The 22,705-nt window shown below is 39.8% G+C and overlaps 1 protein-coding gene and 1 long non-coding RNA gene across 2 annotated transcripts in view; both read right to left on the minus strand.

The window, feature by feature from the left end:
• SH3GL3 (SH3 domain containing GRB2 like 3, endophilin A3) overlaps positions 1–22,705 on the minus strand; it is a 58,871-nt gene that overhangs the window by 22,179 nt on the left and 13,987 nt on the right. The window lies entirely within an intron of this gene.
• LOC119151073 lies at positions 1,972–15,457 on the minus strand. Its single transcript, XR_005105291.1, has 3 exons — positions 15,447–15,457; positions 14,377–14,380; positions 1,972–2,077 (listed from the first exon to the last, which is right to left on the minus strand). It is a non-coding gene; the product is annotated as an uncharacterized LOC119151073 (long non-coding RNA).

Consider the following 22,705-nt stretch of genomic DNA (forward strand, 5'->3'; position numbering starts at 1 on the left):
AAGAAATTCTCTGAGAAAATGTTTTTTTCTATAAACCTCATTTTGAGATTTTGTTCTCACACTGCTTCTTGGTTACTCTAATTTCTTTGAGATAATGTAATTTTATTTTGATTTGTTCTGTTGTAATAAAGCATGAACACAGCACACAAACTGTCTACAGTTTACACTGAAATCTATGGCCCACCAAAACCCTAAAGTAAAAAAAGCCTTAAGCTTTCATGTAATTTTTAGTACTTTTATTTTAACTATGTCAAGATTTATCCTTCTTATTGCACAGGAACAGTACATTTCTCCATTCTCATATGGATTATAAAAATAAGCTTCAGAAAAACGCTGTCTTTTACTAATGTTTCGTACATCATATCCACTAAATTGCAGTACTTTTTCATATTTCACTAAGGAAGGTTACTGAACACGAGAAACTGCCAAAAATATCCCAGATCAACAGAGAGCTGATAAAACTCTCAAAACAATTACCCTATTTTTTTTATATATCCACTGGGTATTTTGTAATACAAGTCAATAGGATTCTTGCCAGCCAATACTTGCACACACGCTCTGACCTTCTGTTTCACTTGCTTTGCCTTTCTCTTGCAACAGTCATTAACTGGGAATGAACCACCACGGTTTTCTGTGGTTATTCAGCTACTGTTGAAACAAGTGGAGCTGAAGTCGTCCTTAATTGGCCAGCAACACTCTCTTGTACATAACGGGCCAAAAAATCATCAGACACTGTCTAATGACTGAATGAAAGGAAGGAAAAGGCTGAGCGACTTAATGCTTCTGTGCCTCAGTCTTTAGGAGCAAAGACCAGTTACCCTCAGGGTACGCAGCCCTGTGAGCTGGAAGACAGGGGCGAGGAGCAGAATGAAGCCCCCCACAGCCGAGGAGGAAACAGCCAGTGCCTGCTGCTCCGCTCAGACACACACAGGTCTATGGGGCCAGACGGGATCCACCCCAGGGTGCTGAGGGATCTGGGGGAAGCGCTCCCCGAGCCACTCTCCATCACTGACCAGCAGCCCTGGCCGCCTGGGGAGGTCCCAGCAGAGTTACCAGATGTGACGCCCATCCACAAGGAGGGACAGAAGGAAGATCCAGGAAACTGCCAGCCTGACCTGGTGCCAGGGGAGGCCGTGGAGCAGGTCACCCCGAGCGCCATCACCCAGCACGTGCGGGACAGCCGGGGATCGGGCCCAGGTCCTGCCTGACGGGCCTGATCTCCTCTGTGACAGGGTGACCCGCTGGGGGCTGAGGGAAAGGCTGTGGGTGGCGTCTGCCTGGGCCTCGGCAAAGCCTCCGGCAGCGTCTCCCACAGCCTCTCCCGGAGAGCCCGGCTGCTCCTGGCCGGGCCGGGGGCTCTGCCCGGGGTAAAACGCCGCCGGGCCCAGGGAGCGGCGGGACGGGGTCACATCCAGGGTACAAAAGGGCCTGGGGGGCTGCCTGGGCCGGCGGGGCATGAGCCCCCCGTGTGCCCGGGTGGCCAAGGAGGCCAGCAGCGCCCGGCTTGTGTCAGACACAGCGTGGCCAGCGGGGCCGGGGCAGTGACCGTCCCCCTGCGCTGGGCACTGGTGCGGCCGCCCCTCGAATCCTGGGGTCAGCGCTGGGCCCTCACTGCAGGGGGGACACTGAGGGGCTGCAGCGTGTCCAGAGCCGGGCAGGGGCTGAGGAAGGGGCTGGGGCACAAGAACCATGGGGAGCGGCTGGGGGGGCTGGGGGGGTTCAGCCTGGAGAGGAGGGGGCTCAGGGGGGACCTTATCGCTCCCCACAGCTGCTGCAAGGGGCTGCAGCAAGGGGGGTCGGTCTCTTCCCCCAGGTCACAAGTGACAGGACAAGAGGAACCGGCCTCAAGTTGCACCAGGTGAGGCTTAGATTGGAGATTAGGAAAAATGTCTTCGGTGGAAGGGTGGTCAGGCACTGGCACAGGCTGCCCAGGGAGGTGGTGGAGTCACCATCCCTTGAAGTGCTTAAAAAATGTGTAGATGTGGTGCTCAAGGACATGGTTTAGTGGTGGGCTTGGTAGTCCTGAGTTAACAGTTTGACTTTATGACATCAAAGGTCTTCTCCAACCTAAATCATTCTATGATTCTATAGTCTATTAAAGACTTTAAGAGCTTTTAATGACTCTTCACCAAGTAACAGTGCTTATTTTGCTCTAAAGCAATATCTGCTGAAATTATCTGTTGAAACTTTAACGGGATGGAAAATTCCTACAGTTGTCATAAATATGCACTGTCAAACCCATGAGGCAAAACCTAGATTTTAGGAAAAATCTTTTAACAAAAAAGCCAAAGCTATGAAAATACTTTAAATTTATTTCCCTCTCTCTAAAAAGGAAGCCAGCAATCAACTGGGAAAACTTACAGATTCATCCCAAGTTAAGACATGGGGAGTCAGGAAATAATGTAACTATATGGCTACATTTCCCGCAGAAGCATGTAACTGGGCCAAACTGCAGAAATACATTACAATATATCTTTAAACACAGTACTTCATACAAAATACTACATTCCAGTATGTTTAATGCATAATTGTTATGCTAAATCATTAAAACTTCCAGTTGTGGCCCTGCAGCCATGTAACTGTTTCATTTGGCGTTAAGATTATCATGTATAGAGGATTTAATGCAATGCGACAATACTAACAGCTTTCTGAAGAATCTCATTAAAGTCTGTCATAAACAATGGGAAGAATAAGGTGGCTGGCAAGATGTCTTCTGGCTGAGATAGAATGTCCTTGCAGTGCTCAGCATCCTAAGGGGAGAGATTTTCTTTTTCTGTCCTTTTCCAGAATGGTCCATCAGATTAGAGAACCAAGGTGCTTGCCTGTCTTTTAGATCAAAAAGTAGTTTAACTTCAAATATCTGTAAGTCCCTGTTTTGTGCTTCTAAGTTCTACTAGAACGCTATATATATAACTTGGTTTTCCTCTTCCCTGATTGCTATATTATATGTAGCTTGCTAATTCCCACGCTCAAAAAGAAGGTTACTACCAGTTCATGCAGCGCACACGACTAAGAACTTGAATCTACAGCACAGCTTACTTAATGTCTTGCATCTTACCACATCTAAAATAAAGGAGTACACACTGGCAGAGCCATCTGTACTAAGTTTGCCACTGTGATAGAAAAATAATCTTCAAGATGAAGAATAAAATATTCTGCTTTATTGACTAGGTGAGTATCCAGAATGAAGGGGCAGCTTATAGACACCCCTGTGATTGACTTCTAGAGATCTACTGAAGGTCTGAGTGCCCAGAAGAAAGTATCCAACACTAAGAAACTAAACTAAGATGCACATTTTCAAACACAGATCTAAACAAAAGACTAAAGAAACTCAGCACTTGGCCTGTGGCAGAGCTGCAGAGGATGCTGAAACCAAGCAGGTATGAGAATGGAAGCCTCTTCAGGTCTCTCCTGCTGCACCCAGAATGTCCTAAGGACCTGGAGCCATGCAAAGATAAGGATGTCAGAGCCACTAAAGCAGAAAATCATCAGCAAGTGAAAATGGGTAATACATACCTAAAAAGTGATTTTTCTCAGGCTCCTTAAAACAATGCAACAAGGACAGAAAAAAACCTCCAAGTTATAAAAGCGTACCAGTACTTGAAGCTGTTCTTTTAATTATATTGACACAGCTCATACTATCCTAATGCTTTGGAGAAAGTCCAAACCTCTTATTTTAGAGATTAAGCACTGAACAATGGCAAGAGCTCTTTGATTACCTCAGTACATTGTGTTTTCAAAGAAAATAAAAATATTCTTGCTCTGATGTACTTGAAAGAAAAAAGATTTACTCTGCCCCCCAGAATAAATAAGGGGTCTACTACAAAGTGCCTGTGTTTTCAGTCATGCAAATACGGAACACCCTGGCTGACCTCCAGCAAATCATTTAAGTTCATACTTCAGTAGGTGCTTAAGTGCTTTGCTGGATCAAGACTGGACTGCTCAGCACCTCACAGTATCAAGCTCAAAGGGTCATCACCTTTACGTGGAGCATTTTATAACTTCTTCTACTAAACTTCCAGCTAGCAGTAACACAGATTTCTCCAAAGAGAAATTTGGGGAAACAGTAAAAAAAAAGATTTCTGACAGCAACAGAGAGAACTCCTTCTTTTTTTTGAAAAAATTCATCAAGCAGCTGAACTGGGTCCTACTGCTATTTAATCAAAATTATGGAGTGCAAGAAGCTGTGCCCTAAATATCAAATACTCGTTATTGCTCTCATGGCTACCTGAGTGGTATAAAATATCTTTGAGTTCAACAACACTGGTACATGTGTATTTAAGAAAGTGAAGCTTTCTCTTTTGCTAACAGTTTATGCATAATTGTAAAATGTAATACAATACTTTGGAATTTATATAAGTCATTAAGACTGATTAAAAATTGTAATCCTATTGCGGATACAAAAATTAAAACAGCATTCTAGCAGTACCTATGGCAGATTACATTTTTATATAAATGGAGAGAGACACAGAAGGATTGCATCCAATTGGATGATTCTCTTGTAATTCATTACCCATCCCAAACAGCTGAACCAGGACTCCAGAACACCACAGCCACCGCCGCACAAATTCACATGCTAGTGTTTCACTGAAGTTCTCTATTCCCAGATATTTAAAGTAGAAAAATAAAGTGTGAACTGTAGGATGTGCCTATACTTCAAGGACAGCTCACAACTATGCTCACACTGTCTGGCGTAAAGAAAGGGCATGCCCTACATTGAAACTTCCTTCAAGAGATTTTTCATGTGCCCAACAGTAAGTCTTGTCCATGCAGCCAACAAAATCAAAATACTAGAGAAACGTGTATTGTTTAAAAATATGAAGGATTTTAAATATATGTAGAAATGTGTTACATTTAAGGACACACTAAGATAAATATCATTAAAATATTTCTTAAATATTTCCTCATTTTAAAAAATTCATACAATTTATAAACACACAAAATAAAAACTGGGCTCCATTTTATTTTCAGAGCACAGATTTAGGTAGGAAATTCTATTCGCATAATAAAAAAAATCCCAGGCTATCTAAGGGACACCAGGAATCTCAAGGGCCTATTTCCCAAGAAGCAAAACATACTTTTTCTACCAAGAGATCTCTGAATAACACAGTGTTTATACTCACGAAGAACATTCCTATCACACTAATATTTATGAACCCTTTATTTCATTACTTGTAACTTCTCAGGCAAACAGGAGCAACAAGATCACAGTAGATTATTTTTAGGAAGACAGATGACCTGAGTTATAAAAGGATACACCAGATAAAGATGAATAGAAGAGAAATACTTTTGCAATGTGACTTGCCTGGGAAGTAAGGGATCTGAGGGTGTCTCCGTATGTGTACTTCCGACAAGGTGATGTTCTGTAAGCTGCTGGTGTAACATTAACTCAGCTTCAAGCATGTCACTGTTAGTGGGTCACATGCAGATCTACATAAAGCATTGTTATTAAGCCCACCTTCTAACATAGAGCAAACATTTCATAGCGGAGCATGACCCAAAATGTAGAGAAGTTCAGCCAGGCAACCAGCCGAGACCACTACAGTCAATTCTACAGCTGTCAGTATCAACAAGAATGGACCCAGTCCATCAAAACTCCCCATATGCTCATAAAGAAAAAAAATACCCATTCACATCACGGAACGTAAGGTCCACAGCTACCACACTGAATCAATGAACAGCCGCAGCTGTTGAGCGGCAACAGCACAGTTCTGGCAAAGATTCAGAATTGGCAGCTTAGTTTTATTTAGAAAGGAAGCTCAAATAGTGCAAGCCATGTATTCTGGGATCAAGGAAGCCCTTACAAGCACTGGTACACACAGGCACATTTCAGCAGTGACAGAATTCCCTGCTGATGTAGTCATTTCAGCAGGCAATCGAGACACACCTCACAGAGACAATCCAAGACATCTATCTTTCAGCAAAAAACCTCACCAACTGATCAACCAAAGGTTCTGCTTTCAAACTAATGGCGCTAGAAACTCACAACTATTCAGACAAGAATTTCCTTGATTTAAATTCTTTTAAGTACAGCTCTTCTGTACCACTTTGTGTGACCTCTTCTAACAAATCAATTTGTATGAATAAGGGCTGAAGACACCTAGGTGTATGTCAAAATGTATTTAATCAATCTAACAGCCTTTGCTTGGGACATCACATCGAAGAAAAACAGAAAAGGCACAGAACCCAAGAACATGACAAACGAGGTTACTGGTTGATGAGTGCTGCCTTTCCTTCAGAAAGGACTTACACAATCAAAAAACAATGGAAGATTTAAAAAAAACCCCAAAAACGTTAAGAGTGTGATTAACTGGATAACCTGTATGATTTTGTGTAGTCTTAACAAAAGATTCTGCCACTTAGGAGTATTATCACAACAGAATTTTTTCAAAAGAGAAAGGCATGCCATTTTGACAAAGCTAATGAGTGATTTACATAAAGATGTATATGATGTGGGTGTTTGTCCATTTCTGTAAGTTCCTAGCATCCTTGCAATTCTTTCTGCTGACGTAACTCTGAGATGCATGAAATATCTTTTGATTCCTGTTCTTTCAAGAAAGAGGGGCAAAAACAGACACAAGATTATCCAAGGTCTTGACAGACCTGTAAGATTCTGTGTATGTGCTCTAGAAACTCACCATCTCTAAAGCAGGCAGCAAATGATTCGGTTAATGCTTCATGCTCTAAGAAAAGATCTACAACTGATAAAGTAAGATGAAGAGTCTGGCATTAAACACTTAAGTCATCTGTAAGAACAGGACAATGTACCAGTCATGGTCCTGCAGTTTATGAAATTTAACAATAACATCTAATGAAATATTATTTATGACTCAATTTGTTATTCGCTATACCTGCAGGGGAAAAAAAATATCTCTGTTCTTCGGCAGCAATACTCTGAACTTACCCCATATGATTCCTATGCTCTAATATATTTCTTATACGTATTTTTTGCCAGAATTTAGAGTTTGGTTATGTTTTTTATTAATGGTAACATCAGACATTACATTATAGCTCTGATACTCCTTAAAGTTGTTCTGCAAGAAGTTTGTGCCAGAAAACAAATCCAAAGTAGGGTCAGGAATGCTGGGCACTCACTGTTACTTGGTCAACACTCAAAATCCTGTACCCAGCTGATCCAGACAGCACACAATCATGCAGCCTTTCAAATTAACCTTATTAACAAAATCCTGCCAAAGTATGTGTAAATATAGACTGTGTAATCTAGACTTATAAAGAAGTCTGCACATTGAGAAGGGTGCTGTCCTTTCCTCTAAGAAAGCACACTCTTTTAAAGTTCTTAACATACTTCAGAATATTTTATCTTCACTTTGTAATGGACAGTTTGATTCCTTCTGTGACGCTCCAAAGGTCTCGAGTCTCTCATAAAAACAAAACCTACATGCTACTTGTACTGCTGATATTGCTTGTTCACAGGTCTGGATTCCAGACCTTCTGCTCTCAGCAAGAGCTGCTTATTAGCCTCTGCGATAGGTTTTGATGCTATAGGAAAAAAAAAAAAAAAAAAAAAAAAAAGAGGAACAAATCAGTACAGAATGAACCACATATCCAAGCTCCTAATATGCCAGTAATTTAGAAGGTGGAACTGGAAGCCTAATACTTGGGTGAATTTGCGTTAAACTGACCTGTCCTTGGCCACACAGTAAACAAGTGTTAACTCTGAAAATAGAATGACAAGAGTCCGAGATCTCCACTCTTTGCCATGAAGAATGCTGTCTTACATAAAATATTCTGTATGTACTTCTGAACAGGCAAAGTGAGTGAAAGTTATGTTTATGAGATCCAAATTGTGAGTTGTCAACTACTGCACAATCATTAAACTTTATTGTAGGAACACAATTCCAGATTTTGTCAGCAAGCAAAATAAAAAATGAGTGTACAATTGTGCAAGAAATATTTTTATTGTAGACAGTTTTTTAGAAAAGTGAAATGAAAAGTATTTATATCAGTTTTCCATGTTCAAACTGATATATGTTTCACATTTTCAAATTTTGAGTGATAGTACTTTTAAAATATGCAAATTGATGTTGGTTTCCTGCTGATTATGCAATCATGCACTGTTCTAGTTCCTAAATAACTGCAACTTTACAAAAGAGAAAATACTAACAAAAAATACGCATATGGTCTAAATATGCAATCATTTGCTTAGCAGAAAGTTCAACAGTTTGCTCAAAATGAGTCACTTCTGACCCCAATTAGAAATCGAATAAACTGTGCTGTCCAGCTGAGCACCTTTGTCTCAAAGCCAAACTTCAGAAAACATTGTATCAAAGCTACCTGAAATTGCACACAAAGCAAGGAACAGTTGATTTCTGGTCTTACACTAACATAAGCTTAACTGACTCTGCAGTTACAGGATTCAATTATTGGGGGTTTTAAAATGATAGATCCTGGGCTAACTGCATAAATCCTGCTAAAACTAAATTTAAAGAAAACAACAAGGTACTACAACATCCAGTTGCAGTCCCAATGCAGCAGCAGTACTTTCCATGGAAGTATTACCAACAAAGTTGAGAACCTTTGTAAGGATCATAAATCACATCCCATGCAGTTACAGCGAGGCAACATTTCAAAATACACCAGTAACCAAAATGTTAAATAGTGATTATGCAAGTAAATATAAAAGACTCATCCATTAATCTCCTAATCTGCTCGAGAGAGCAATTAGTAGAAACATAAGAACAATATTTTAGAAAGTATTCCCTAGTTCAGTCACTCCTACACTTTTTTCCCTAGTCACTTCTAGCTTCCCCCCTCCCCCCCTTTCCTAAACATAAATCTGCCACAGCTCGGCACCAAAACCATGCTAAACTGGAATCTGCAAAATTGATCCTGGGAATAAATACGACACATAACAGCATCATGCCATTAAATCTGCTGATACGTGTCCTTTTCCATTTCCATGCAAGTCAGAAGGTGCAGGGAATAACAAGTTTCCTCTTTGCCTCACAAATAAAAGCAATTGAAGGAAAACAAGAATAAAACAAAAAATGACAGGAAAGGAAGATACAAGAAAAACAGTATTTGTGAAATAACTCAGTGGCTCAGCAGACTGGGATGGAATTTTATTTCCTACTAAATTGAATAAGCTTTTGCTTCAAAAGAACAGGATTAACCAACAGCTTTTATATGCACACACATGCACATGCACGCACATACCCTGCCCCCCCATACCCCTCAAGAAACCCAAGAGGTATTAGAGATCTGGATGGTTTTGAAAACCTGCCAAGTGCTTATCTAAATCTCTAAGCATGTAAATACTTCTTAAGAGTCTAGCCTGAGAAGCACACAGAACTCAACGCTGCAAAAATATGAGCTCTGTTTAATTTCACATTCTAGTCATAAACAGCTGACAGCAGCTAAACTAACTATTACTACATTATTATTACTTGATGCCTTCTTTTCAGGAAATAGTTTGTCCTTGCATTTCTTCTAGCACAGCATAGTGACGGTTTCTCTTATTTACATTCATAAATAATGGCTGGATATGTTGTGGGTATTTTCTTAAATAATCTATGCATCCACCATGTAGAACCATTAGTATGCCTTAGGGCATACATACAGTTTAGGACATCTTCTGCGGATGGTCTACAATTATCACAAAGGAAACACTTCAGAAATTAACAGCATTTAAACCATTGCTTGACTACAGAGTTACCTGTGCCTGTCTGGACCCCCCACTTCCTTGCAAACTACCATGTATATATAAAGATGCATAGCACTGTGGCCTAAAACATTTCAAATGGCATTAAGAATTCTGACAATCAGCAAATACTTTTCCACAAAAATAAGCTAGATGTTTAAAAATTACACAAGAAATTGAATGCTCTAGAAAGAAGACAGACTTGCACAACAAAGCTCCGATCAATGGCTCCTGGCTTGGAAGCACTTTGCCACTGCAAATAAACAGACACACTTAGGCAAAGAAACACTGTTACAATTATTTGTAAACTAATTGCAATCCTACCAACCCAAACAGCACATGCAATAATATTAATTTATAAACAGAAATCCTGTGTTCTACAGCATTCTTCTTCTGCAATGGATTCTGTAATTTCTTCCGGGAGTCCCTTACCCCCCTTCCTTTTGTAACATCTCAAATCCCAGTCCTTTGTGCTAGTAAAATTAGCTCAAGTTGGCAATTCCCTCACCTATATCACTAGTGTTAGAGTTCGCAAAAATAAAGTTTTAAAGGAAACCATGACAGAAATTATTACTTCTGAAAGGGTAGCACATCTAATGCTTCATAATAATTTGAAATCCTGTTTAAAACATAAGCACATTAAATTTATGTATTTCATTTGTGAACATGTGAGAATTTAGCTCTACTTTCACCAGAGGTTTCCTGCAATTTCTCCTTTCAGCCTGAGGATCCCAGTATCACAGCCTTTGGCGAGAGGTGGTCCATAGCTGTACCAATCATCCTCTGACAGCCAGCGCAGCTCTGATACTGGCAGAGAGGCGCAGGGATGAAATGTGTCCCTGTTAAGAAGGGATGTGGCAGTTCAGTGTATTCCCTAGCCAGCCACTGCGAGCTGAGTTCCCAGAGCCCTAGCGACAATTAAAAGCTTGCTGAAGCTGTCAGTGCAAGGCTGAAGCATAAACACTACTTGCCTCCCTGGGAAGGACAGCAAAATTAACGCTCCTCTGTACCATCAAGGTTAAATCAATGCCACAAGTTCAAATATCAGGGACAAAGCCTCGCCTTTGAGTATGGCCACCTTCAAGAAATTGAGAAATGTAAGAGTTTGGCTTAAAGCTCAAAATCTGAAACAAGAAGCAGGGAATGGGGAGAGCAAGAAAATCAGTTTACCACTGACAGCTATTGCATTGCATGCAGTTCTGTGCCAGGGGCAGTCAGCTCTATTAAGGCACTAAACTCCTGCGTCAGGTTTTCCTGGCAGTCCGGTTTGCATACTTACCTCACATTACAGTAGAGAAGTGCAGAGCTGTCACTTTCTCCCACCTCAAGTATTTCTAGAAAGCTTTGTAGATTTTCTCTCTCACAGAAACATTAAGACGACAGCCATGCATCCCGAGACACATTTTATCCTCATGACTAATCACTGGTACCTCTGCACTTCTTTTCCATTCAGTCAGTTCAATTTAGTCTCTTTTCACTACCACCGCTTCCATTTAGTTGTTTTTTCCCTCAGTTGCCTCATGCCTCCTTATCGTTCTTCTCTCTTTGCCTTATGTTTCTTTTTATTTCCTTTATTTTCTTCTGACACACATGTCTCTCCATCTATGCTGTATGTAAAACCCTGCTCAAAACCTGTGCAAATCACACCCGGCGGGGGGGGGGGGGGGGGGGGGGGGGGGGGGGGGGGAAGGGGAGGGGAAAAAAGAAAAAAGAGAAGGGGGGGGGGAAGAGCAGCAGCGTTTGAGCTGGCAGTCTCCAGCAGCTGCCAGTCTCCAGCAGCTGCCAGCAAGTAGTTGAGAGCTCCTCAGGGGAAAAGAGGGGCAATTTCTTCCACCAAACTTCCCTATTAATTTTCTTCAGCGAATACCTCTTCCAATAGGTGGTTTCATGAAACAGATTCCAGGATATTGTGGTTTTAGATTTAAAACCATCTAGAGTCTATTTTCCATTGATGCTAAAGCACCCCTCACATGCAAAATATTGACACTGCTGAACCACGGAAATTTCAAAAGAAAAAAGGCTTTTCTACTAAAGTCAGTAGGACAGAGATGGAATAAAGAGGCAGTGGTGTAAAATACAAATGCTGGCTTTGATCACAGCAAGGCATTTGGTCTTATTACCATACATTTATAATCTCCATCTTACACTTAGCATAGCTAAGGCCCAACTACCCATCATGGCACTCAAGCTATACGCCCTGCTACAAGACTTGAGGCTTCAGATGTCACATAAAAGCAGTTCTCCAGTGTGCAAGTCTGGATGTGAGGTAAAGTACTTCACTGCAGCTTCAGACCAAAACTCAAACCAAGCCTAAATGAATAAATTTTCCCCTCATAGACGAATGAGGAAAGCCTACTCGCTGCCTCTGCATAGGGCTTATGGTTTTGTATGGTCTGTATTTTACATTAACCACCCAAAACCAACTAGAGATTAAGCCAGTGCAGTGAGATATGCTTGGTTTTTTCTAACTGGTTCCATTTTGTTTTGGGATGCACATGCATTTACCATGAACCAAAACCAAACCAGGTATTGCTCAGCTAGCTATGGGAGTCTATAAGCAAAACAGGTCAATTACTATTTCTAAACTACTTCTAAAGTTCCCTTTTTCCTATCTTCTTCCTACACAGTGTATTGCCACTGCAAATCCAGCAATACCATTTCGTGTGGCTGCACAGGGGCCACAGTCAGAAACACTAATGAAGGCAATACAGGAAACGCAGGAAGGTAAGGATGTGCCTTGTTATTACTATACTGTTGCTATTATATAGTTCCTCATATTTCCTATTGTATCTTGTTTGGGACAGCAGATTACCTGTTGTCATTCCCTCCTCAGAGATATGTTCAAGTTCAGTCAGACAAATGCCTTTGTAAATTGAAATTCTGCACATTCTACAGCAGCATCTTTGCCACAGAAAATATTGCTCTTAGTAAAATTTCCTTAACATACTGTAACTAGAGATGAACCTATTACTACAGGCCATATGGATATCAGTTTGCATCTGCACATGCATACACATGGGAATGAAAGAGAAGTCCTGGATAGGCTATTTGTTTACCAGCTGGTGAAAACAGTAATTTAACTGCTATCTCGACCAGCCTGGAGGGGAGGGGTTGATTCTATTTAAAAGAAAAGTAACAGCTAAAAGAAATGTCATTGTTTAAATGATTTTACGTTTTTTTCCTATGATTAGCGAATGATCCCCTGAAAAGATTTAAAAGTCCAATAGGGAGTAGACAGGAAAATAAGTCTTTTCTTCTTCAGTGTGTTTGTTTTCTGCATTTGACAGTACCTTCAAGTAGTCCAATTGTTTTCCCACTAGCATGACACAAATGTTCCATTGCTAACCCAAATACAAACAGAGAGTTTATGGTTTGTTTTCTTTTTTAAATTACAAAGAATGTACATAAATCAAAAGAACCCATGGGATCTCTAAATATATAGATATTTTAATAGCTTTTTTTTGTATTTATACTGACATTTGAACTCATTTACAGTATATTTCATACTCTATTCCATTTAAGTCTGTTTTTAACGTGAGTTCAGCCTGTTTGAGTTGGGCAAGTCAAGTTCAAATAGCAGAGAAGACAATGTAATTTTGCTTTTATCTCTAAGCTCTCTCCCACCTTGGAATTTGACTAGGCTATATAAATCTATATCAGACTGAAATAAGGGCACCCATTGACGTAATGCCATGTCCATTAGACAGGTCAGCTTTAGAGATCCATTTGACAGTTTATAAATTGTGTATTTACTTAAGTCACTAGTTTCATATCTTAACACTTACAGTGAATACAGTGAGAGCTTGTGCTTTGCACTGCGGAACACAGTTCCTTTACCATTTAAAGACCAACTGATTGCTCACAAAAGGAAAGCCTACTGACAGGACCATTGCCATTTCTAGATACTTTGACGAATGGGGGCCTCATGGAGTTGCTCCAGATGCATTTGTGTCTCCACTGGCCCCATCATCAGTATATATTGGTCCTATGAAACAATTCATAACTAAATCACTTAAAGATAAAATTTACCAGAAAAAGGTGTAATCATGATGTTAGTTCCAATGTTAAGCCCAACTTGGAGGATCAAAGGGCTGTCCAACTATGGTTCCATTTTGCTGCATAATTGTCAAGAAAAAAACCACATATATTCCCACAGCTACAAGCAGTGGCTTGTTAAATTGTTCAGAGAATTTATACTTATGCAGGAAGTGAAATATTTTAGAATGACCAGTTACTTTGTGCATCATCATAATTCATCCAGCCGTCTGTCCTAAACATTGTCTCTCACCAGCCACTCCCCACCCCCCTTTTTTTCCCCCCTATAGTCTCTGTTTTCTGTTCCCAGCAAGAGCTGCAATTACTTTTGTTCTTTTCAGTACTCTGCTCAGGAACACTCTCATGTTCTTTCATCAAAGTACAAGATGGGTTTATCCTGTTAATTTATATATTCTCTAACTCAAGGTTGAAAGAATGAAGAGTTCTAGGACAGAAATACTGCAGCAAACATCCTAGGGATGATCATGTACTTGCTATTATTTTGAGAAACAGATAATAATGAAAGCAGGGGGGGAGAACGAGCTAGAAAGAGATGCAACTGCCTTTACCTTCAAGGAGAGTTGCAATAAACCTTTGCTTGAAAAGCAACTTTCTATCAGCCTTGCCTTCTATCACAATGATATGCACTGGTTTTGACTCTCTGTTTCATTGAATTTGACCTGCCTTTAAATTGCAAAGGCACTTTCCCACAGACTCATGGACACTTGAACTTAAGAACACAACAGGTAAGCGTCACCAGTTATATTAACTGTGAACAGCTACTTGCCGAAAGGCTTATAAAGTACTGCAACACCGTGTTCAGAAAATGCAATACACTGTGAGTTCTAAATCATCTGCAAGAGTAAAGGTCTCTGGTTAGAAGTCTGTCACTTAGACAAAATGTCATCAGCATGTATCAAACTTTTTAATTTTTAAATGGGACTTGACTCCCCTCCTGCCTTCAGATCTGTCAGCTGCAAAACACTTTTTTATTGAAGTTCCAGGTGAGAACCTACAGCTCTATGAGGTAAGATTACTAGACAAATACATGAGCTAGAAGCACACAGAATATTTAATGTTATTCTAGCGGGAAATGTTTAAAGGAATGTATTGCACCACTTCTAAACCTAAAAGGCTAAGTCCGTTCTCTTATAACGCAGACAATGCTTGTTTGAGATCATTTTCTTTACTAAGCTTCTTTGACAGAAAATATCAAGCAATGGGTCACCATATGCAGATAATTCTGGCAAGACCCTCAACTGTAGTTGTAAAAGTGCAGTCTTTCATTTCTTTCCCTTAACATATAGCAGCTTTCTCAGCTTCCTATTTACACACGTTCTTCATTCTTTTTAACCACTAGCACAGAGCATAAATGCTAGCTACTAAGTAACATGAAAAATGTGTGTTGTACATTTAAAGGAAAAAAGAGCAGCTGTCACAAAGCAGAAGCTTGATGCCAGCGACAGAGAGGTGAACTGCAGAGAGGCCTGGCATTTGCTATTCAAAGCCATCCTGGCCGAAGAAGTTGAACTCCAATAAAGAACAATTCAAACACAATTCTTCCACCACTGCTCCCCCACAGTCTCTCACAAATAAGCTGGACCACCCAACAATCAATAGAGCTTGTTAGTAACTTACCCAGACAATCTGCTGTAATAATACTATTATCCTGAAGACGGACTTTTACCTTTGGGTCCTATAGGCTCTTAAACCAGCTGAACTTGGACATAGTCTCTGCTTCTAGCACTACAATTCTGAGACACGTTGAGATCTGAAGTCTTTCCTTTGGACATGGCGATCCACCATCTCAAATACTTTAAACTTAAAATCCTTATCAGACAACATCCTTCCCAGGTACCTAGACAGGCTTTCCCAGTGCACCCTACTAACACTGCGATTTTTACTTTAACTGTTTGCCCATGCCAGTGAGATAACAAAAGCACACAATGCAGGTTTCACATAGGCATTTCTAAACCACAGTGCTTTAGCTCCATGTCATGTATAAATCACAGAGCTCCAGTAACTATCACTCACACTTTCTCCAAACTTGTTCAGACCTCTGCACAGAAAGGTTTCAGAGTGCCCTTTGTGACTTCTACCTATCTTCCAAATAGCACTAAATTACCTTTCCTACTCATTGCAACTGTTCAGACAGAACATAAGAAATCATTCCAGACAAGCCCAAATAAATAGAGCTCTGAGGCCAGTGTTTCTACATATTACAAAACAGTCATTCCAGTTTGACAACCATGCCTCGTCTTCAATCACATCTAACAGAGCAGTGAAAAAGGACAATAAGATACTGAAGCCATAGAAAATGCAGGCAAGTTATACAAATCAAACAGAACATTAGCATGAGATGGTTTATACACCAACATGAATTTAAATTAAATGCATACAGATATTGAATAAAAAGAGTATCATGGACAAAGGACATTCTTGTCTATGTATGAATAAGGTACAAGACTCTGGATTCTATAATGTGATTTTGCATTTCTATAGAGTGTGACTCATTTCGCACCAGGCAGTGACACGTCACAGTATTACTGAGCATTTTAGTCAAACTTGTCTGCTAAAGCTATTCTTTAGCACATGCATTGTACAACAAAAACTACTTTGTATTGCAAAACCTTGAACACTTTCCTGACAAACCTCCACTGTTTCCCAAAGAACTCAACACTGATGCCTACACATGGATTTATGAATTAGTAAATTGAAAGTAATCATTACTGTACACATCCCAAAGGGCAAACATCTTCATAAGAATTCAAATGTAATAAAAACTAACCTACCTAAATTTTTAGATACAGACACATTCTTTGCAAGCTTACTTAAGACTATGTAATAAGCATGAGACACAACTGTCCACTTTTCAGAAGATACAAGTGCTTTTAATGAGAAAACCTGATTACGATGAAGACCAAGATAAAAAAAAAAAAAATCAAATTAATTGAAGTGAGATTTCATGTAGCCAAGAACAATGATATACCTGAAACCATAAAGCTCCACAGACAGAATCACTCTTTTACTTCAGTATTTGATTTTGCAGATCTAAAATACTGTTCCCTAATCTGTTTAAAACCTTGTTGTTTGTGGAAGTGAGCATATCCTAAAACCAGAACTGTAAAGCCATCAAAAGGCTACTAAAAAAAAAAATATCTTAATAGCTTTCCTCCCTTTTCCAATTTCACCAACTCCTCACCTCACTCAGTTCCAAACTTTTGTTAAAGAAAACATTCTAAATGTCTTCAAAAATGCGGGGATTTTTATTCCAAACTATAATCTGTTTGCCACTTGCTTATCCAGCCAGAGTCCACCGAGAAAGCAGGTGCATGAGCACTGCAGACAAGCGGTTGCAGCAGGCACGCACACAGAGGCAGCCCTTCTGCAGGGTGACAAAGGATGAGCAGCAAGACTCAGTGCTGGGTACGTACCCTGCCCCAACAATTTCCTGCCTCTGTTTCAGCATCTTGTTTTAGGTGTAGCAACCAGCAAATATTTTGTCCCCTTTCCTCTGCATGGAGAGGAGCTAAAGCTGTGAATGACAAGTTCCACACAGAGTGAGTTCCGCTGGCTGTTATCACATTAACACTTCTTCCTCCCTTCACAAGCTCCCAGTGCAAAAATTCACTGGCAGCAATACAATCCTGATTTGGCCTTAAAATAATCCCTCTTTCTAAAGTTCCTCTCTGTGCTTGTAAGGAAGGCATGGCTTCCTCTTGACATACTCATATATGCCCACTGCAAAGATGAGCACCGTGATTATGCTATAAAACAAACCCCTTAATATTAGCAATTTAAATAATGCCCTTTACACACTTTCTTTCCAAGTAATATGAAGGCTTTTTATATTATCTTCTTTCATACTCCAACTCCCGTGTGATTTAAGATATTTCTACATTAGACATCTCATGACTGAATTTAAAGATTGCTTTTACGGATGCTAACAAATAATTGTCAAAGTGGTCCCTTACGATATTCTGTTTTACCTGAAGAGTATGGGGAGAACATGAAAAGTTATACCACATTTATTTTTTACTGGTTAGCTTGCCTCTTGCTACCTCAAACATCCTTGTATCCCTGTTCTACACCATTTGTCACACTAGTCCTTACTCTAATACAGCAGAACTTCCTTCTCCCGATATTCCTCACAGCTCCTTCCTGCACTCAGAAAATGTGTTTTCCCCACCTCCTTCAACAGCATTCTCAGTCTTCCGCTGAAGTCGGACTGAAGGCTCTCAGATCTTACTGTTTAAGCCCTATCACTCAAAGGATTTGTAGGTTACGTGGTCTGAGGTGGTGCTTTCACCAGGAGCGCTCCTTTTACTTACATGCAGGTTGACCACCATTTTACATAAACCACCCATTTTCCCTGTATGCACCACAGGCTTGCTGGAATATGGATAGACCTTTTTGTCTTATTTGTTTGCCCTCACATGACTATTATCATAATCACGATAGTCACCACTAAACCCAGGGGGAATTGGTGGCAGAGTTCTCTTGTTGGCTAATAATGCAGAATGTCAATGAGATACAAACCTCTTACAAAGCATAGTTTATTCTACTCCGAATGTGAACAAAACATTCTAATATTCATTAAGGTTTTTTTCCACAGCTGCTTAGCCTTCTCTAAATCCTTTTCATCCCTGTCGAGACATTCTCAATACTTCCATTGCACTGGTACTAGCTCTTGTGGGACTATGCTGTGAGCTGCTTAAGTGAATTAATCCACCTGAAAGCTAATCACACATTTGAGCTGGGTTAATTTTCAGATGGGTAAGCTGCCTCTATCAGCTTAGTGTGTGATCACACAAGCGCTCAGACCTGCCTCAAGGGAGTGGGCAGGAAGGTACTGCTCTGTGGGTAGAACAAGGCTATGATGGCCTAGATTTAGGGTGATGCAAGTTGCCATGCAACTGCATCCTCAGTCTGATGGCATCCAGCTGTTAAAGCCAATTCTGTAAACATTTTAATTGCACAGGCAGTGGAAAGTTATGCATACAAAAAACCAATCTAACCATCCACCAAGATAGTCTGACTTCTTTACTAACCTCTCTGTCCTAAATTAAGAAAGCTTTACATTACCTTGTCCGTTCAATACCTCTTCGTTTCTGTCCTCTTCACATGGCACCTAGGAATTCTCACTCGGTCTAGTGAAAATCTATGCTTTGCCTTATTCTAGAAAACGTTGGCATATTGTCAGTCATATTCTAGAAGAGTACACTCCTCTGATTCATAGCTTCTAAGAGGAATCTATTGCACTTCACTTTCCCAGAACATTATCTGACCAGTTTCAGCACAACACCCTGGAATCAGCCCCAGAAAACAGATCCCTTCACTCTTTTCTCAGGTCAAACTACCCTGGGTTATTCAGGAAAGACTGCTTCCACTGGTGCCTGCAAAAGCGAACATTGAATACATCACTGATGATAGCACAGGCCTGAACTCAGGAGGGTCTAGCCAGCTTTCAGCAGCTGAACAGTCACAGAGCTATCTATGGATGTAAAGCCGTGCAAATACTTCAAGGCTTCATGGAACCAAAGCCCAGTGTATCACCCTGTAGCTGGGTCCCATATGAAGTCTGACTTGGTTAGACTTGTTATAGCACAGCCAATCACTACATTTTTTCAGTTAAAGTAACATACGCTAGTTTTGTTATTTCTCTTACATCATTTGAACGAAAAAAATAAATCCTAGTTCTTCTAGTAAGAGAGACCGAGCAACACGTAAATCATAGCTGCATGTGCAGAGTAAGCAACTAAAATCCTTGAAACACTTAAGTATTTTTTTCTTCTTGAAAACATTTAACTACTGCATGGTTCATGACTATCCAGTTGTCCTCCTGCATTTTGCATGACCAGAGATTTCTGCTGATTACAGGCTTTATTGAAAACCCAATGAAATAAAAACCAGCTGTGGTCTAAAACTGTAAGTTGTTTTTTGGGTTTTTGGTTTTGAAAGGCTGAGTACATTGGGCCTCCTCATCAGGACACCAAGCACCTACCACCTCCTCCTGACTTTATGCCTTAAGTACGTCCTCGATGCCCACAGGCAAGACTGAAAAGATCACTTATTCACAACTGATAGACCTCGAGAGCCCTGTCAAAGTAAGGGCTAGGAAAAAGATCAGGTTTTGTTTACGCAGTTTTAGGGCTAACCTAATTCTGATTTCTATAAAGTCAGAATGTACTTACATCATCTTCACTGAAGTCAGACCCAGCTCACTATATATTCAACACCACAAGCAGCAAATTTGAGTCTTAGAAATTATTGGGCAAATACTTTTAAGCACCAATACAGACCAACCACAGGAAAAACAACTAGACAAGATGTGGGCACTCTGAATAGTGATTTACAGCTTTAAGCTCAAAGCTTAAGTATTTGGGTTGTATATTCTTAAATCTGTCTAAACTCAAGAGTTGGTAACACTAAAAGATATGGTGCTAAGAGTTAGGAGTACCATTTTTAGTTTTTAAGTTACTATACAACTATGTATTTACCTAAAGTGAAAACTTCCTTGACAGTGCCACAGTTTGAAGAGACAGTTTTAGTGAATCCATTATCAGTAAAAAATGAGGTCAAGATCATCCACTACAGAGCCCCAAGTGAGCTGTACAGAGGAAGCAGAACAGCAAGTTGTATATAGCCAGATAAACTGACGGTCAAAATCATAACTTTTGATTGATTTGGTTTAGAATTATCTTCTCCTGACATGAACATTCTATTGCTCATTGCCAATTCAGCATAAAGTTTAGCAGCAAGTCTACCTTGTCTGCACAAAGTGACAAATAATGTATGTTTATTGCTCTTTCAGAAACTACTTTCCATCAGGCAGTAATTCTTATGGAATTCCATTCCCACATAATCAAGTTAGAGATTTGTCCTTCAATGTTATTTAACTACCGCTTACATATTTTAGCAATTACACTACTCTTGTGGATTTTCAGTCACTATAAAATGGATTGACAACTCCTCCTCTTACCCTTACTTTTTACTGCACATTATTTTGATATGTGGCATCACTCCTACTTTTTTGAGCTGTCAGTCCTGTACTTTCCACTGTTTTTACTATATTGTTAAACACCCACGTTATTCTGCCACACAGTCAGTCCCTTTTACTTGCTACTCAAGGCAATCCACCTGTTCCTGCTGTACATGCATTACACTTTCCCTCCAAATCAGCAAGATTTTTTTGTCTCCTCTGCTTTAGAGGTTTCTTGTTTGTTTCTTTGGGTTTTTTTTAAAAGCCATTTTAGTTGACAGTTTTCATAAGCTTTTAAGTTCACATTCAGCATTAGAGCACTGTGAAGTAATGTGCTTCCTGTTCCTGCATCCGCTATGCATGCAACTGAGCTTTTAATGGTGTTACACTGTCACTACTCAAACATTTTGAAAAATCCAACAATGTGCCCCCAGCAGCTCTGCAGCACTGGTGACTTCACTGGGATCCATGTGAGGGCCAAAGCAACAATACACACATGAAAAACAAAACGACTTAAGATACCTTACCCCCTTTGCTAATACAACCTGTGCTCATCCTGAGTTACAAAACCTAAACGGAACAAACAAGTCTCAAATGCTCTTGTGTATCTGAAAGTTTTAAATAATCCATGCTCCTTTCATTCACTTAATAGAAAATTAAAAACTCCAAGTATCACAGTGAAAAGTGGAAAAGAAAAAAATAGGATTATTTTCATCACTGTGTTCACTGTGACTAGTCTGGAGAGGAAGTCACTGTACAATTTTGCCTTATTTCATAACTCCAAAACATAGCGGTGGTTTTAGGCAGCAACACGTTTCATGCAATACCACAAACTAAAATGCAGTTGGGCATAATAGGGCTTCCCAGCCACACTTTTTAAGACAGACACACACAGTGTCCTGAATCTCCACGAGGCACAATTCTTTCTAGGGGTAATAACAGCACTGCAGAAATGCACTGCTGACTTCATCCATAGGGACAGAAAAGAACCTCCCTTGACATGCACACAGAATCATCTGTATTTCATTGTTACCAAAATTTATCAAATTCCATCTCTAAACAAATGACAGAGAAAACTGCAAAAAATTTCCAAGCATAATTTACATGCAGAACACAGACCTCTGCAGAAATTCCCAATGAGCTCTGAAACACTAGTGCAAATGAGGTCAAAAGGCACTGTCCTCCTCTGTACAGGCGCACGGCTTTGTAGCAAGAAACTCCTAAAAAAAGGCAGTAAATCCATCAGCAGCAAAACAAGTCAAGTCCCATGAAACAGGATCCTTTAACCACAGCTGAAGAGATCACTGAAGGGCAAATTTCAACCACCAGAAAACTCACTTGCAATGAAAATGTCATGATTCTTGCATTCTTCATACAAAACAAAGCAGTAGATATGGTTCTTTAAATCTTGATCAAATGTATATGGTAATTAAAGAGTATGCATATAGAAATGTATTCTTCATTATAAACAACTCTAAACTGCATAGTATACAGAATCACGGAATTTTCCAAAATTTGGAATTGCTGCTTGAAAAAGTGCAAAAAATGTAAGATTGGTACCCCTTTAAGATGTGCCATGCAGAATGATATGCCTAAATTAAAGCCCTAACTGACAGGAGTTCCAGCAATGTCTGCAGTACCTAATTCATTATACAGTTATTTTTTGAATTATGGAAATAAAGGAACTAAATATATTTTTTTATAACTTTTGAACAATTCTTGTGAAAGCAATTTTTGTATATGTAAGTCACTTGAATTTAGAAAATAACCAGCAAACTAACAAAAACCTGACTTTTCTTTTGCACCAGTCTAGAACAGTAATTTTGGCCAGACCATGTATTTATTTCAGTCACCTGCACCTGAATAATAATATGCATTACTAGAATTAGTGTCAAACTTCATATATGCCGGAGCACTGAAGCAAAGACAGTTCATTTGGTGTATTTTACATGTTCCAAGTGATGAACAAAACATAAAATTTACTCAGTCTTACATATATTGGCAACAACTAAACATCTGCTGTAGGG

This window comes from Falco rusticolus, chromosome 7 (genome assembly GCF_015220075.1).
Source record: "Falco rusticolus isolate bFalRus1 chromosome 7, bFalRus1.pri, whole genome shotgun sequence".
NCBI classification, from domain to species: Eukaryota; Metazoa; Chordata; class Aves; order Falconiformes; family Falconidae; genus Falco; species Falco rusticolus.